At 45.2% G+C, this 18,599-nt stretch overlaps 1 protein-coding gene across 4 annotated transcripts in view; it reads right to left on the bottom strand.

Annotated features, from left to right (window-relative positions):
* PRKN (parkin RBR E3 ubiquitin protein ligase) overlaps positions 1-18,599 on the bottom strand; it is a 1,413,568-nt gene that overhangs the window by 670,564 nt on the left and 724,405 nt on the right. The gene's annotated exons all lie outside the window — the stretch shown is intronic.

Raw genomic sequence — 18,599 nt, 5'->3', positions numbered from 1 at the left:
TTTGTTTCTCTAGTTAACCCAGACTAACACAGCATGGAAACACTGGTAGTTTGAAGCCATTTCAGTGGGAGAAACACCTAGTAATCTGCTCCCGTAAATACGACAGGCTAGACACCCTATGTGCAGTTCTGCTCTGACACATGGGGCTGTGAAGACTTGGAATGGACTCTCCAACACCCTCCAGCAGTGCTTCTCAACCTTCCTAATGCCACGTCCATTAATATGGTTCCTCATTTTGTGATGACCACCCCCCCCCGCCCATAAAATTATATTCATTGCTAATTCATAACTTTAATTTTGCTACTGTAATGAATTGAGCGACCCCTGTGAAAGGGTCGTTCAACACCCAAAGGGGTCTCGACCCACTGGTTGAGAACCGCTGCCCGACAGCAACACGAACAATAGAATGATAGGGTAGGAATCTACATTATCTAACAAATGAGGCTGGGGGGCTCTGGGCCAAATGATGATCTACCCAAAGTCAACCGCTCAGAGGTGGAGCAGAGAGTAGCCCAGCTGCGAAGAGGGCAATGTGGTGGCTTTTCTGTAGACTCATCACACTCCTGGTCCTTTGTCCTTAAGGATGCACCATGAGCTCCAGCAACTAGAGAGCTGTTCTGTGGGTGAGCCTGCAAGTACCGAAGACCACAAGGTGAAGTATGGCTCTCCCCAGCTGAATTTAGACCATCTCTTTTCCTGCCTTGCTAAAAAAAAAATAAATAAAACCCTAAGGAAAAAAGCAATCCCTGTTGGGTCTGAGTAGAATTGTGCTCCCAAGGGTTGCCAGTGGATGCCCTTTGTGGAGATGACTGGCAGGCCTTTCTTCCAAAAGCCCTCGGTTAGCAAGCCCGTCCCTGCACTGTTGGTACCACCTTAAACTAAGTCCTGGCCATTGGTTCTGACTCATAGCATTCCTATAGAAGCGACTCTATGGGAGTAGAAATCCTTACTCTTCCCCAGCAGAGGGGCTGGTGGTTTTGACCTTGTGGTTAGCAGCTTATGTGTAACCCGCTATGTCCCAGGGCCCTGTGGTAACTCACTCACTCACTCACGCACTCTGTCATTGAGTTGATTCTGACTCACAGGGACTCTATAGGACAGGGTAGAACTATTCCCGTGGGTTTCTGAGATGGAGCCTCTTTTTAGGAGTAAAAGCTCTGTCTTGCACACCATCAGCACCTGGAGGTTTTGAACTCTGTGGTTCATAGTCCAAAGAGAAACCCCAGAGCTATTCTAGAGACCCTTAACGCTGGGTTACACCTCGGCAGTCCCTTCCCTGCAGGACGGCAGGGCCACACCCTTCCTTACCTCTCCCCAGACAAGTCTTATGGCAAGGAGCCCTGCTGGTGCTGGCGGGTTAATGCCAGATGCCTAACTGCAAGGTTAGAGGTTCCAACCCATCTGACACTCCTAGGGAGAGAAGCTGAGGCACTCTGCTTTAGGAAAGATTTGGGAAGCGTGACAACCCTCTGTACAGTTCTAGGAGTAGGGACTGACTTTATGGTAGTGAGTTTGGTTTGTGTATAACAGAAGACCCTAGGATATTTGTGTAAATATCCTAATTTGTGTCTGTGTGCAAATTAAAGCCTGCTGGACCTGCCCCGCCGCCACCACCACCTCCACCTTCGAGTCCCTAACTCAGTAGTTGTGAGATGAGATCAAAAGAACCAAGCTCATTGCCAGCCTGTCAATGCTGACTCAGAGAGGCCCCTGTGGATTTCTGAGACCATAACTATTCATGGGAGTAGAAACCTCCATCTTTCTCCCTTGGAGCTGCTAGTGGTTTTGAACTGCAGACCATGCACATCACACCCCAAAGTGTAGCCCAGGAGCCCTCAAACTACGGCCCTCGGGCCACATGCAGCCCACCGAGGACATTTATCCGGCCCGCCAGGTGTTTCCCCCCACCCTCCTTTTTTTACTTCAAAATAAGATATGTGCAGTGTGCATAGGAATTTGTTCATAGTTTTTTTTAAAAATGATAGTCCAGCCCTCCAATGGGTCTGAGGGACAGTGAACTGGCCCCTGTTTAAAAAGTTTGAGGAGCCCTGGTGTAACCACACCACCACCAGGGCTCCTTGTGGGATGAGGTGGTGTCTGCATTTCTAGTAAGTTCTGATCCTTGCTGTGATGCTGCCACCATTGGTCTGGGGACCACACTCTGAGAACCGTGGAGTCACAGCGCCTTTCTTGTAGAGATTTAAAATGTAGTTCTTCTCCCAAGGACCACAGTTGCAGCAGGCCTCATTTACTACATTTGAAAATGGTGCCATGTCCCAGGTAAGATATGTGAGTCTCCAAGATCTGCAGTCCCCCAATGACAAGTGATTGGAACCCAGTTAACCGTAAGGGCGGGCCATTTTACCAGTCTCAGCTGCTGTAACCTGGGCTGTAGACTGGTTCATTCTGGTTCAAAACCCTGCTGATGGTTGGTGTTTCCACACCTGAGAAAGGGAGTCTTTCAAATCGACTGTGGATCTTTCTACAATGCAGGTTTGAGGTCCGTCTATCTGGGCGGAAGGGTAATTCATCAGCAACGGGTGGGAATGGAATGAGCCCTTGGGAAGCCCTGACCTTGAGTGTTGGTTCGCTACAGCAGATGAGGCCTGCGGCCGCCTGCACTATCCTAGCCCGGTGGGGTGTTAGCAGATCCACATGTAGGCAGTCTGCCACCCAGAAGGGCCGGAGGAGAAACAGGGAGGAGCCTTTCTGAAGGGTCTTGTTCAAGGGCTCAGCTCTTTCCTACAAACCTGATCGAGGGGATGATGCTGGTTTGGGTTTGGGTTTATGAAACCTAGGGGCCATCCCTCTCATCTCAATTGTTAGAATGCTGCGTTCTAACATAGGCCAGATCAAGGGTCCTAATATAAAGATGACAAGAAACATAGAAATCACCAAATAGGTCTGGAGGACATCGCTGACCCTTATGAAATATGTGGAGCTAACTGTGATGGCTTTTTGCAGACACATAAAAAAATCCACATTCATAAGGAACGTAATGTAATTCCTAAAAAAAAACCCAAAACAGCTGAGTTGGCTGGATCATGGCAAAGGTATTTCTTATAAAGATGAATAGAGAGATGGTATTTATATTTTTTTCTGAGCTTGCAGAAAGCTCCTGGTAGACATTCTGATAACAAATCACACTCAGCTTTAATGCCAGGTCAGATGCAGCCAGACAGAATGCATCCAGATAAAATCCACAATCCGTTTTGTGAGTGGGGGCAGCAAATGGCTCCAGATAATGCCATACATAGCTATAGGAGCTGGAAAACTGCATTCCTCATGGCAGGAGAGGGGGCAGGGTAGCCCAGAAGCTTAAGCCCTTAAGTACTTGTTGTTTGGTACCTTCGCATCAGTTCCAACTTAGCACAACCCTGGTTCACAGAACCCAAACACTGCCCCTCCTGAGCCAGCCTCACAATGGTTCTTGTGCTTGAGCGCATTAATTCACCCTGTTTGGACCTTCCTCTTTTGCACTGACCCTCTACTTTACCAGCATGATGTCCTTCGCCAGGGACTGGTGTCTCCTGACATGTCCATGAGATCAGGTCTTGCCGTCCTTGCCTCTAAGGAGTATCCTGGCTGTGTTTCTTCCAAGGCAGGTCTGTTTGTTCTGTGGGCAGTTCACTATTCTTAGCCAGCACCACCATTAAAATGGATCAATTCTTCTTCTGCCTTCCTTATTCATTGTATAACTTCCATATGCATATGAGGTGATTGGGAACACCATGGCTTGGTCAGGCGTTCCTTAGTCCTCAGAGGAACCTTCTTGCTCTTCAACACTTAAAGAGGTCTTGTGCAGCAGAGTGACCGAACGCAATGCATCATTGATCTCTTGACTGGAGTACTTCGCTAGGCTAAAGGTTGCCAAAGCAACCTACCAGAGACCACTGGGAAGGCAGGGTTGGTGATTTTCTTCCACAAGCCTTGGCCACTTGATGGAACATTTCTACTCTGTCCACTTGGATTGCTTTGAGTTACAGTCGACATCATAGCAACATAACAGCAGGAACAACATGAACTGCATAAGCCTCATCCATGAATTTCAGAACTTTTCTCATGGACAGTGAGTTAGATAATTGTGCCAACCTGGCCGATAATCACATGTGGGGCTAATTGAAAGGCGGAGGGATAAATGGGTGGTGAGCCTCGCCTTTCTAGTTCTCAGGTCTCTTGCTTTGTGATGGTTGCAAGATTGACTTCCTACAAGACATTCCCAAGGAGAAGCCACATGGACCTATCCCGATGCAGCCCTGGGTGCTGGAGCAGCCGTGTGGAGACCCCTGCTAGTGCTGAGATGCTTATTCGTTCACTGACTCAGCTTTCCTCCTGCAGTCGGCATCATTGCCTCTGCTTTGTGAGGTGGAGGACTTTGTGGACTGGTGTTGGGTTAATGGGTTAATGTTGGACTTGTGGGCTTGGGCAGCATTGGGTTGGGATGTTTTCGTGGTGCACATTTTCTTTACATAAAACTCTCTCTTATACATGAGTTGCTGTGGATTTGTTTCTCCAAAGTACCCAGACTAAGACAGACCGTTATTGAAGAAAACTTGCCTCTATGACCAGAATCATTGCAAAAACCTGTGAAAGGTCTTTGATCTTGAAGCACTTGTGAGCCAACCAGTTAATCTGCCATAAATGGTGTCCTGCATGCTGGCAGAAGGAATGAGCTCCCTGGAAGAATGACAAGGGCCATAAAACTCAGAGTGGGGGCAGAAGGCAGAAGAGTGCCCTGGCTGTTGGCCACCCTGCCCACTCCATGTCCTGGCTCCTGAAGGCTGGTAGGTGATAAACTCAAACCGATGTTGGTCATGCATGGGGTTTCAATTCTTAGCAACCCTACTGGACAGGGTCGAGCGGTTCCACATGTTTTCCATCCTATATGGAAACAGACTGCCTCATCTTTCTCCCATGTAGAGACAGCTGGGTTTAGCTCAGCCTTCTTGGTTAGCGGCCCAACACTTCACTCACCGCCCCACCAGGGCTGAGAGTGTCTTCATGATACTGGAGAAAAGCATCTGCTGTAGTCATTGGAGGGAGACATTACCACTGCCTTCCATGGCTGTTTCCTAAGTGATTTTTCGAGAGAAAACAGTGTCTTTGGTTTTTCTCTGACAAGATGTTCAGGAGGAGGAGAAGCTCATGGGGAAGCATCTCCCATGGGAATCACATTCCTGATCCTCTAGAATCTGCAGTGCTGTGATTTCCAAAGCGCCCCGCCCCCCTCCAGCTTTCTGAACAAACAGTGATGCAAAAGAAGAGGGCAGGGAGAAAGTCTGCCTGCAGGTCTTGGTAGATTGCTCAGGTAAGCTTGTCATCTCATAGACGGCACTGTGAGCCTTTCTCTATGTACAGATGTTGTGTGCATATATTATATAAGATATTAATCTCTATATATGCATATATACATATACTACATACACACACACACACACACACACACATTTCTCCTGAGAACATTACAGAGAAAGCTGGCTTTTCATGCGAGAATTCATAGACTTCCTTTTTGTAACATTGATTGAAGTTCATACAATGCAACAACACCTTTTCCTGTGTCTTTTGGATTCAAATTCTTTCAGGTTTTGCTTTTCTATGCCTGGGGTCTCTCAAATGTTCTAGAAACCAAAGCCAGAGACGCCTACTCGGAGGCCACCCAACCTGTCTGCAAACTGACCAGCACTGTGCTGTCACCAGAAGCAGTGGTGCCAAGAAACAGCTTGCCCTGTGGCCAATGACAGCATTTGCCCCACCCCTAGCCCAGGAGGCTGGGGGTGGCCTTTCTCTAACCACTGTGGGTGTTTGGGGCTGACCAGTGAAGTAGCTGCTAGTTTACTTGGGAACCAGCCCCCTGAGGACTCTGCAGGGGAAAAGACCTACTTGATTGGAGGGAAGACTCCTGTTGACTCCAGTGAAGGTCATTGGAGAATCCTGAACTGTGCATAAACAGAGCCTTTGAGGAGACCACTCCAACTCTTACAAGTGCCAGCTCACAGAGCCAAACCAAACCCACTGGAAACACCACGGCTTGGTCGACTCATAGGGGCCCTATGAAGATAGGATAGAATTGCCCTTATGGGTTTCCAACACTGAGACTGTAACTCTACTGGAGTAGAAAGCCCCATCTTTGCCCAGTAGAATGGCTAATGGCTTTGAACAGCTGACCTTCCAGTTAGAAGCCCAATGCCCAGCTATTACCCCATCAGGGTTCCTCTGCTTACAGATAAAGGGTGACAAAACCCAAAGAAATCCTAAGATGGGAAGGAAATGCAGCACTCTACCTAACAGAGGAGCCCTGGTGGCATAGTTGTTACCAGCCATGCGGCTAAGTGCAATGCCAGCTGTTTGAAACAGAAAGATGAGGTGGCTGTCTACTCCCATAAGGGTCACAGGCTAGGAAACCCACAGGGGCAGTTCTACCCTGTGCTAATAGGGCTCCTATGAGTCAGCATCAACTCAATGACAGGGAGAACTAACGGAGCCAAGACTTCTGCTCTAGGAGGCTTGCTGAAAACAACAGTAAAACCAAATAAAAGAACCCCACAGCACCCAACTGATAGTGACCCTTGAGAACAGAGCAGAACTGGATCCTGAAGCTGAAAGTATTTACAGAAAAACCCATCCTTATCTTTTTCCCAGGTGGCTTTGAACTGCTGGCCTGGGGGTATAGCACTCAAGTGCTAAATGCAGTGCACCAGCAGCCTCCTCCTAGCTCAAAGGAGTCATGCTCAAACCCACTTGTTAAATATTCTTTACCCAAACCCCTTGCCAACGAACAATGAGCTTCTGTCCAGTGGTGGGATAATTTAGAGATGGGTGGTGGTAGATGGTTGCCCTCTATGATGAATGTGTAATAATTACCACTGGGTTAGTTGTACAGACTGCAATAAGGCAGGAAATACCACAATAACACTTTAATAACTAAACACTAAAATAATTTAAAGTGATAATTCCCACCTAAATGTTCAATCAAGATTGACCAAGGACACGGGGCTCCTGGCACTATTTAGGAGACAAACTAGTAATAAGTATCTTACATCTCTATCAAACAGGTCCTCAGGGGCACCAAATTGTGATGGACGGCCTGTCACTTAGCATCAGCCTCAAACCCTCTTCCTGCATGAAAAGTCCTGCTGGTGGCTAACAACAATCTCGCCTCTCCTTGGGTCCAGATTGCCACAGTTCCTCCCCGAGACACAAATCCCTCTCTCAGAAACTTGGCCTCCTTTGAAGCCTGTTTTTCCATGCAACACTTTCATTATCCATGTTAATATTTTATTCTCCATTTACTCTATGTGAAAACAGGCCAAATGAAGCATCATTAGTCGGGAGTCCACGTTCCCTGCCAAGGTCATCGCCAAGGAAGGTCTATTAAACAGCGAAGCCAAAGCTTGTTTATTGGCACAGATATTACTGTGTTTCAGTCATTACACTTCTGTGTGCCGCTTCTTTTAGTGCTATCCCCCCAGTAGGTGCTGTGATGGAGAGATTTCTTGGGGGTCCAAGTGGTTAACATGCTGAGAACTGGGAGTTTTGCGGTTCCAGGTAATGCAAAGGGCACCTCAGCAAAAAGGTCTGGAAATCTACTTTGAATTGATCACGGCGATGGTAATCATTGGAGCAGAGTTCCACACTGAAACCAAAGGCACCACAAATTTGAAGAGACAACACACCAAGTGGTGAAGTTGTTGATTCCGTTCTCAAACAAACTACTGCTGTGACCTGAAAGAGGATGCAGTGCTTGGTACATCTATAACTTTAGCAATGTGCCAAGCAACACCTTTGCTTTTTTTGTGTATGTGTGAGGAAGTTGTCCTTTTTTAAAGATCATCTTATTGGGAACTCTTACAGCTCTTATAACATTCCATACATCAACTATATCAAGCATATTCATACATATGTTGCCATAATTGTTTTCTAAATATTTACATTCTTTTTGAGCCCTTGGTATCAGCTCTTTTACCCTCTCCCTCCCCTGGTGATCCCTTGATAAATTATAAATTATTATTATTTTCATATATTACACTGACCACTGTCACCCTTTCCCTGTGGTTTCTTCCCCCACTCCTCTCCCCACCTTCCCTCTATCCTCCTTGTATTGCCACTCCCATTGCTGTTCCTGGGGGTTTATCTGACCTGGATTCCATGTGTCCCGAGCCCTTATCTGTTCCAGTGTACATGCTCCGGCCTATCCCACAGTGAAAGGCAGGATTGGGGTCATGATAGTGGGGGCTGAGGAAGCCTTCAGGAACCAGAGAAATATCGTGTGTTTCATCAGTGTACTTCACCCTGGTTGACTCATTCCTTCCTTGCAACCCTTCTGTTAGGGGATGTCCCATTGTCTACCGATGGGTTTTGGGTCTCTGCTCAAACCCTGCTCATTCTCCACAATATGGTTGTTTGTTTATTTGTTTGTTTGTGGTTTTCTTATGCCTGTTAACTGATCCCATATACAGTACACCTCATGATCGCACAAGCTGGTGTGCTTCTTCTGTGTGGGCTTGTTGCTTTTCTGCTAGATGGCCTCTTGTTGAATTTCAAGCCTTTAAGACCCCAGATGCTATATCTTTTGGTAGCTGGGCACCACATTTGCTTGGGCACCCATTTTGTCTTCAGCAATCATGCCAGGAAGGTGAGCATCGTAGAATGCCAGGTTGTTAGAACAAAGTGTTCTTAACATGAGGGAAAGCTTGAGCAGAGGTTCAAAGTCCATCCACTTCCTCAATGTATGTGTGTGTGTGTGTGTGTGTGTATACACATATATGTATGTATACATGTATGTGTGTATATATACATATATATGTGTATATATATGCCAATACCTCTATTTTTTATGAATTAATTTATTTACTTAAGTACACACCTATGTTTGTACCTCTATCCATAGGTTTGCTTCCTAGATCTTTCCTCTGCTTCCTTTTACCTTCCTCCTTCTCCAGCATCACACTTGCCCTTCTTCTCCCTCTTAGTAATACCTCTCATCTAGATAGCTGTTGCTCCAACATCCCCAGGATCTCTACTTCCTCCTCATTGTTGATTTTAGTTCCCTGTCTATGGCACTGATAGTTCACCGCTCCCTTCCCCCACCTCCTCTTCCCCCTAAGTCCTTCTGGAATCTTTGGTCTCATTGTTTTCTCCTCATGCTTGCTTCCCATGCCTATCTTATATAGGTAGGAAAACCAACAACAATGTAGATAATGCAAGAATAAGTTTTAAAAATGAATAAAAAGAGGATAAAGGAAATGTATATATATATTTCGCTTTTTCCATATATCTATATCTATATATGATATAACTAGCAAGAAAACCCCCCAAAACATAGATAATTCCAGGTCTGTCTGCTGGCCCTTATGACTATCTCCCCACTAGTTGAGGGTGGGGGTGGGGTTCCTGGAACTTCCCCTCCTAGTCTAAAGTTTATCATGGGGGCTCCTCATGATTTTATGGCTTGACTTTGCTCCCATTGCTGACTTGTTATTTCCCTTCTTGGTTTGCCCCACTGTGGGGGTTCAGACTGCGCTCAGTGAGACACACTAAGGATAAACACCCGTGTACATTAAACGAGTGTAACAAGAGAACCCACAAACTGGGAGAGAATTTTTAGCAATGACACAACAGACAAAGGGCTTATTGCTAAAATCTACAATACCTTCCTAGCCTGCAAAAAGAAGAAAACAGTTAACCCCCTGAGGAAGTGGGCAAAAAATCTGAACAGAAGTTTCACCAGGGAGGAAACCTGAATGGCCAATAAACATGAGAATATGCTCCCGATCACTGACTATTAAAGAAATGCAAATTAAAACAAAAACAACCATGAGATACCACCTAACACACTCTTGAGGATAGCCCAAATCAGAAAATCAGAGAGCAACAAATGTTGGAGTGGTTGTGGCGAAATAGAAACTCTTCTCTATTGTTGGTGGTCATGTAGATATGTACAGCTTCTGTGGAAAAAGATCTGGCAATATTTAAAGCAAATGGAAATTGGGCATATACCCAGAACAGGTAAGAAATAGACCACCACCAGTCATCTGTCCCCCAATGTTTAATGCAGCACAGTTCACAATTGCAAAGAATTGGAAACAGCCTAAAGTCCCATTGGTTGACAAGTGGATCAGAAAACTCTGGCACATACACACAATGGTGGACTCACATGCCTAGAAAGCACTGATGATGGCATGAAGCACCTCACCTCGTGGGGAGAGTTGGAGGAAATTACACTAAGGGAAGGCAGCCAATCACAAAAGGACAAGTACAACAAGAGTCCACTGAGGTCAGTATAACCAGCCCAGCAGGTATAGAAGAAAAGCCACTTCTCTCACACTGTACGGGTTGAGATACAGGCAGTCGGGTGGGGACAGGCCAAACCCAAGGAGGTACATGTCACTCCAAGATCAAGAAGGGGGAAGGCGGGAGAAAACGAGGTGGGGCGGGAGATGATGACACTTGGAGAGTAAGGCACTAACCCCCCGCAGAGGGAGGGTATTGTTTTCGTCTCCAGAGAACTGGGAGTGTGCATGCAGACCCTACCATGGTGTACCAACCCTTGAGGGCAACATAACCACATGGAGCAACTCATGAACAGAGTGGGCTACAGGGCTGGCCCCAATCAGAACCAAACTGACCACCTCCCTAGAAGTATGTGCTGCAGAGAACAGCACTAAATCTACAGTTTGGGGCGAGGGGCCAGCCTGCCATGCCCACAGGGATGTAAACCGAGAAGTAAAGAGAGAAAGTGAAGTTCTAGACCCCTTATCAGCACAGCAAGCCCCTAGGATGATGTTCCTACACGGAACTGCAAAGGCACAGAGAGGATTGGAGGGCCGGAGACTGCCCCAGACATGATGTCCCTTTGCTGGAGCATACTGCAACAGAGGACCACCTTTGCTTTTGGCCACTTTAAGGATGTCTTTTAGCAGACTTGCCCTGGAGCTATGACTTCTGTGTCCTCAGGGGTTGACAGCGATCCAAGTCAAATGACAAAGCTTTGACACGCTTCAATCCTGCTCCTACTTTCCTCAGTGTATCTTGAAGTTGCTCATTGGTCCGGTTGTGAGGATTTTTGTTTTCCTGAAGCTGCGGGGTGATCCACACTGAAGTCTTTGATCCTCCTCAAGTAAACCTCAGCGACCCCTAGTGAAGCAAATTCAATCTTCGAGTGAATGAGTTCATTTTTCTCTTTAACATTACGTCTTCTTTCTCTTTATAAGATCTTCAAAAAGTTTCCAGAAGATGTACAAAGATTCTCAAAAGAAGATACCCAATAGTCTCAGACAGATATTGTCAGGTGGTGTCTGTCCACACCACACACACTGCCACTGTGTCGAGAGACACAGCCCTCCTCCTCCAAGACCCTGGATTGTAGTTGAGGCAAAGGCGCTGGTTGGTATTAGCAGGAGCCGTGACATTGGTTCTTGCGCACAGAGACTGTGCACAACCGAATGAACCATTGTTTCTTTCACTAAAGTCATATTTTCTAATTGCTGGCTCTTTCTTCTTTCTTTCCACTGTTCACATTCTATATCCCACAGCTTATCAAGGCATTTCGAGCACATGCTAGATCAATGTCCAGGCTGCTGAAGTTCTCAAAAATCTATTTCCTCAGCTTTGCTGTTAGTACTTAATAGCAGTTCTATTCATCGGCCTACCTTGCAACCTGTCCCTGAGAGCTCTGTACTTCAGGAGAGATTTTAAGATGTTCTTCTTTGACAATCCATGTGATGCTGGTCCTTAAGAGTTTGTCACGTCCAGCATAGTAAAGCCCATAATTGTAGGAGTCAAATGTCCAGGACCATTCTATTGTAGCTCACCAATCTAGGTCGGCAGTTCAAAACCAACAGCTGTTCCACAGAAGAAAGGTGAGCTTTCTACTCCCATAAACAGGTATCAACTCAGAATCCTGCCAGCGCGTTTCTGGGTTTCTGGTCTATCCTGTAGGGTAGACTCAATGGCAGACACACACACACACACACACACACACACACACACACACACACACTTCTAAGAGTTCTATGGTAGTTTCATAATCGTTTATCAATGTGAGCATTAAGAGTGAAGGGGCGGAGTCTAGTCTGTCAATCATGTCATAGTCAATGAGGCCTCTGTGTGGGCATGGCCCGCTCCTGAGAATTTTGGGAACTCCTGTATTTCCTCCTTGGAGGCAGGAAACACTCTTCTCTCTCTAAGCTCACTTCTTGAGAGACACTCTATTGACAAGACCTAAGACACAAAACTGATAGACCCCCATGCCCTTGGGAACTGAAGGAGCCAGGTGGAGACAACTGCCAATCCTGAGATGCTTACAACGCCACTGAATCCACAAGATTTCCAACCGACTGGCCTGTGATCTTCCTGCGTTTGGCATCATTCCATGTGTTTCGTGAGTCTGAAGAGAACTTTAGAGATCGGTATCAGACAAAAGGGCTACTATCAGATGGATGGACTTGATCTGGACTGGGCTGGGATATTTTCTCAATATTCAATTGCTTTTGTATATAAACCTCTTTCTTTCTTTTGTGTTTTTTTAATCGTTTTATTAGGGGCTCATACAACTCTTATCACAATCCATACATACATCAATGGTATAAAGCACATTAGTACATTCATTGCCCTCATCATTCTCAAAACACTTGCTCTCCTTATACACATATGAGTGTGTCTATGGATTTGTTTCTCTAGTCTACCCGGACTAACACAAGTTCTACTGCAGTTGTGATGAATTCCAAGTTTCTTGGACTCATACTTATATATTCATTTTGATTATCCATGGGTGTTTCTAGCTGCTGCATTTCATGCTGAGTTGAGTCAGGCCTGAAAGCTTTCTCCATCCACATCCTTGAAGTCAACTCTCCCTCGAGGAGGTAGCCCTTCCCCAATGATATGTTGAGTCGCTTCCAAAGCGGGAGGCTCCTTTGCCAGCACCACATAGTCCACTGCTGTTCCTGAGGTTTTCACGGACCAGTTTCTCCCGACAAAATAGATCTCCAGATCCTTATTTATAGTCTTTGTGGGGGTGGGGTTTCTCCTGAAACCTGTGCACCAGGCCTGACCTGCTGGTCCTGGACACACTGGCTGCACAGCTTCAAGCATCACAACAGCACACAAGTCACCATGATAGGACACACCGACAGAAAGATGGTGGGTAGAACAAACAAAATCATAATCCGCTTATGGACATGTGAACACAGGCACATCCACATGCAGGTGGGCGTACACAACCTGCTGCAAGCGCACACACATGCAAGGTCATGTTCAAGAGCAGAAAGCTGCAAACAGCTGTGAATCTCATTCAGGACTTCCTATTGGCACCCTTGATTCACTTCTTGTATCATTTCAGTTTTGAGTACTACTAAGTTATATTTCTAAAATGGCGCTTACAATTTATTTCATTGACAAATAAATGCAAAAATGTAAAGCAAGGTTTGCGCCCTCGACCTCTGCCCAGGCAGGAAAAAGGGGAGCACAGTCAAGTGGGGCTGTGGACTGAGATCATACGGGGGAGCTGCCCTGTCTGTGTGGAGGCCCTTTCCAAATGCAAGGCTCTGCGAACACTGGCTGCATTGAGGGCCACTAATCACGCTGCACACTTTGGAATGAAAAATACACAGGCATATACATCATCAGGAGTCATCACTGTCATTTCATTAAATAAAAAGTTACTTTTATTATCCCTTCTCTAATAAAATTCTCGCACCCACTCCTTCACTGCTATAGACTCAGATTCCGACCAATTGTGAGTCTACAGGACAGGGTAGAACTGCCCCTGTGGGTTTTTGAGATTTTAATCCCTATTTTTTTGCATTGAAAAAGTTTGTATTTAGCATTAAGCTGCTGGACTCGGTTTAGAAAATTCTGATTTTGGTGGTAACACCTAAAGTGTCATAGTTGGGAGCCAGTCGAATATATGCCTTCTTGCTGTCAGGACTGACCAAGGTGTTGACCTTGGCAACATGAATGGCACAGAGCTGCTACACAGCCTGTTTAATCTAGTTGTTGGCCTCGACACCCACCATGAACACTAGAGTGTTGTTGTCTTCACTCTGCTTCCGGGCAGACTCCCGTGGTCAGGGGGAACTTGAGGACGGCAGAGTGGCCAAGCTGAGTTCTCCTGGGGACTCTTTTCCAAGGGTATTGGGCTACCTTCTTCTTCTTCATTTTAAATTGGGAACTTTTACAGATATTATAACAATCCAGAATTCAATTAGATGAAGCATAATAGTATAGTTTCTGCCACCATCATTTTCAGAACATTTTCTTTCTTCTTAAACTCTCGATATCAGCCCCCCTTTATTCCCTCCTTTCCCCACTCTACACCCCAGGAACTCTTCTTTTTATATTATATGCCTTCTTAACCTCAGGGTTTGGGGCTGCCAGAAGGTGAGTGACGTGCAGATCTTGTGTGTGTGTGTGTGTGTGTGTGTGTTGAACAGCCCTATTGACTTTTAACTAAGCCTTTGCCCTTAGCTTTGGCTTCCTTTTGGGAGGGGCAGCAATGGCTTCCTTCTTTGCCTTCCGTGCTGTCTTCAGGACTGTAATTCTTTACGGGAGTGGAAAGCCTCATCTTTTCCCCTTGAAGTGGCTGATGGTTTCCAACTGCTGACCATGTGGTTACCAGGTCCAAACAAAGCTACAACATCCATTATAGCATGATTGTGGGAAAAAAACACAGTCTTCAGAAATTGAAAACTTCAATACTCAGTAAGAGAAATACACATTAAAACAAAAGTAAGATACAACCTCACACCCACAGTTTTAGCAAACTTCAATAGAATAGAAAATAATAAGTGCAGGAGAGGATGCTGAGAGACAGGAATGCTTTTACATCGCTGGTGAGACTGTGGAATTGTACAACCTCTATGGAAATCAGGTCAGCACATCCTTGAACAAATGCAAATACATGATGATCCAGCAATCTCTCTACTGGGTATATACCCTAAAGTAAGAAAGACTACAATATGAACAGACATATGCACATTAATGTATACTGCAGACATTTCCATAGTAGCAAAAACATGGAAAGAACTAAAAATCCCAATTATACAGGAATGAATAAACAAGCTCTGATAAATGTGTACTGTAGAATATGATGCATCAATCAACAACAAAAACTCTCTTAAACACTGCAAGATATGGACAAAGCTAGAGAACATTATGCTTAATAAACTTAGCCAATCTTACAAAGATAAATGTTCAATAACGCTGTTATTATAAGAAAAAACAAAGAAACAGGAATGTGCTTTACACAATCAAAGACAAGACTTTGCTGACAACAAAGAGACCAGGGATGTGGGCAGGGGAGGGAGAGGGAAGGGACAAGATACTGAGGAGGGATGCAGGAAGGTTGGGGGGAGGGGGATGGAAAGAAAATAAACTACATATATGCATGGTTGGTGTTGATTTCATTTCTTTAGATAATCTGTGTGAATATATACAGTGTTTTTAGAAATATCAAAAAAAAGTAAAAGAAAATCCCTATAGAGTCTTTATCTCTCAAATTTAAAGTGGTCTAAGTAGCTTAAACATTTTTTTAAAGGGGTGTGGGGGGGGGAGGGAGGAATTAAACTAAAGTGAACTTGCAGTTTTAAATGAAAAACAAGTTCACCCCAAACAATAAAAGAAATATATATATTAATAAACCATGAGTGCTGAAAATCCCTATCCAAAACTGTGAAGTCAAAGATCTCTGTAAATCGTGTGTGTGTGTGTGTGTGTGTGTGTGTGTGTGTGTGTGTGTGTTTTATTTGTTTTCCACATTAGGCACTAAATGTCACTTATGGAAAAACCTGACTAGAAGCGGCTTTACTCCTCTATCCTTGTGGCTATTAGTGTGAAGATTCATACCTTACCTGAAGAATTCTTGACATCGTTTTTTAGCTATATGGTTCAGGCGATCTTGAAGGTATTACCGAATAAACATGTGTGAACTTCATAATCCTGCTGAAATCTAAACAAGTGTTTAGATTTACTTTTGAGTTCTAACTCAAAACACTTCTATCCCCAGGGAATTTTAAGAGACTAAGACATGGAATGGGGTGGGGAAGGTTTTCCGGAGGTGTTAATTTACCCAGTAGTATTATATGGATGACTACATTGCTATTTTAAATTGAGCTCAGATTGTTACAGTGGGCTTGAGATATCTATACTAAAAGAAAAGGGGGTGTGTGTCTATCTACTTTGACATTCCCCTTAAACATCACATAAAAATGATTACATTTTATTTTGTGACTTCTGGAACCCTAAGTACCATCGAAGAAAAGGTGGGGGCTGGCAAAGCTCATGAAAGTTACTTGAGCAGAAGTTTAATGCAGGTGTTCACCATCTAGTCATAGTTTGGTAAAAGGGGGGAGGGGCCAAGTGTTGAAGAAGATATTGGAGAGTTCAATAAAGGTGATACCCAAAGCTCCAGAGACCACCCCAAAAAACCGAACTCACTGCCATCGGGTCGGGGACTCCTCGTAACTCTCTGTAACTGAATGGAACTTCCCCTGTGGGCTCACAAGGCTATAGCTCTTTGCAAGGGTAGAAAACCCCATGTTTACTACCTCTTACCAAGATGTATGATTTGACTTTATCCATAGGCTGTTGGTGTTGTTAAATACTGTCAAGTCAATTCTGATGCGTTTTGAACTGATGTCCACAAGAATGAACCCCACCCAGTCCTGCACCATCCCCACAATTGCGATATTTGAGCCCATTGTACCAACCATTGTGTCAATCCATCAGTATATTGTTCAACAAGAAAAAAAGAATCCCCATTCCCAGTTCATGGTGTTGCTCAGAAATGTCCAGATCATTGTATCCCTCTTCCCTCCAGAATCCAAGGATGAGCAGGAGGCTCAGGCTGAATACATGGGAGCCTAATAGTTCCCCACACAAGACTGAGGGCAGAAGCAGGCCAGTACTCAAAGGACATGCTCACCAGAGATGGAAAAGTAGACATCATCTCTTGCTGATCTTGCCCTTGAGACTTGATGTATTTATATCCACCTCAAGTCAAACCACTAGTTTAGACTTACCTTTCCCCCAAGTACATATTGCTTTAAAAAAGTGAAAGTGGAAAAAGAAAAAGTAAAACGTGTTAATGTTCCCACATCCAGCCATCAAATCAGGGCTGGAAACAAATAGGTAAACACACTCCAAAAGAGGCCACATGCCCGGTGGAATAGGGACACTTCCAGAAAGATCTATACTAGGTCATAAAACAGTACATGCCAAAAGGAGGCAGTGGTGGACCAGGGAGGGGATGAGGGTCCCATCCTCAATGCACTTCATAAATGCACTTCATAAATGGCTAATACCTGCATATCAGCAGAAGCTTGCTGTGATGTGAACAGTTTTCTGGGGAGCGTCCATACTAAGGTGGACGAGGAAGAATGGTCTGGTGGTCCATTATGCACACCCAGCCAATGACACCCTAAGGATGCCATTGCTCCAGTCAGAGGGATGGCGTAGGATTGTGCAGCATCTCATTCCATGGTGCATGAGGCCACGTGCTTGGGGCTCTATGGCTGGGCCAGATTTTAGGACACTACACAGAGGGACAGGCCTGACTCAGAAGAGGATATGGAACAAGGGATACCACTGATAATGCCAGATAGACTTTGGCCCAAAGCAGAGAATACCAGAAAGATGTTTACTTGTGTTGCATTGCCATTGCCAAGGCATTCAACTGTGTGGATCAAAAACGATGGATAACCTTGAGAAGCATGGACATTCCAGAAGATTTCTTTGTCTTCATGCTGAACTTACACGTGTAACGAGAGGCAGTTGTGTGAATGGAACACGGGAATACTGCATAGTTCAAGTTCAAGTTGTGCAACAGAGTTGTATACACTCACCATGCTTATTCAGTCAGTATGCTGATGAAATCATCAGAGACTGAGTTATATAAAGCAGAGTGTGGCATCAGGAGTTATTAATGACTGGAGACATGAAGGTAACACAACCTTACTTGCTAAAACTGAAGAGGACCTGAAGCACTTGCTGATAAAGATCGCGCGTTGCAGCCTGTGGTATGGATTAAGACTCACTGGAAGGCAAACCAAAATCCGCTAACTGGACCACTAGGTAACATCATGATAAGTGGAGAAAAGGTAGAGCTTGTCACGGATTTTATTGTGCTTGGGTCCACAATGAATGCTCATGGACGCAAGAGACCAGAGATCAAAAGGTGCATTGCATTAGCTAAATCTACTACACAGACCTCTTTAGCATCTTGAAAAGCAAGGATGTTAATTTGAGGAGTCAGACACACCTGACTCAAGCCATGGTATTTTCCTTTGCATCGTGTCCATGTGAAAGTTGGACAATGAATATGGAAGACCAAAGAAGCATCAATGCATTGGCGTTTGGGAGGTAGAGAAGACCATTTAAAGTATCATGGGCCCTCTCTGTGGACTGGCTGCTCTGTTTGGCCTAGTGGGTCAGGATGTGCTCCAGTCTCTCCTCCTCCCCCGTCAGAGAGAGGACCACATGGCCAACCGCACTATGAGACAAGATGCTCCTCACTGGCCCATGGCCCTGCGAGGGACAACACCAGGGACACAGTGTGGGAATTGCGCCTGATCTGACCCCGCCATGCTGAGGCAAGGCACTGGGGG

This window comes from Echinops telfairi, unplaced genomic scaffold, assembly GCF_000313985.2.
Source record: "Echinops telfairi isolate 266 unplaced genomic scaffold, ASM31398v2 ScPeMD7_3533;HRSCAF=4204_0, whole genome shotgun sequence".
NCBI lineage: Eukaryota > Metazoa > Chordata > Mammalia > Afrosoricida > Tenrecidae > Echinops > Echinops telfairi.
The sequence above is the reverse complement of the archived record's forward strand: the minus strand, read 5'-3'. Positions and strand labels throughout refer to the sequence as shown.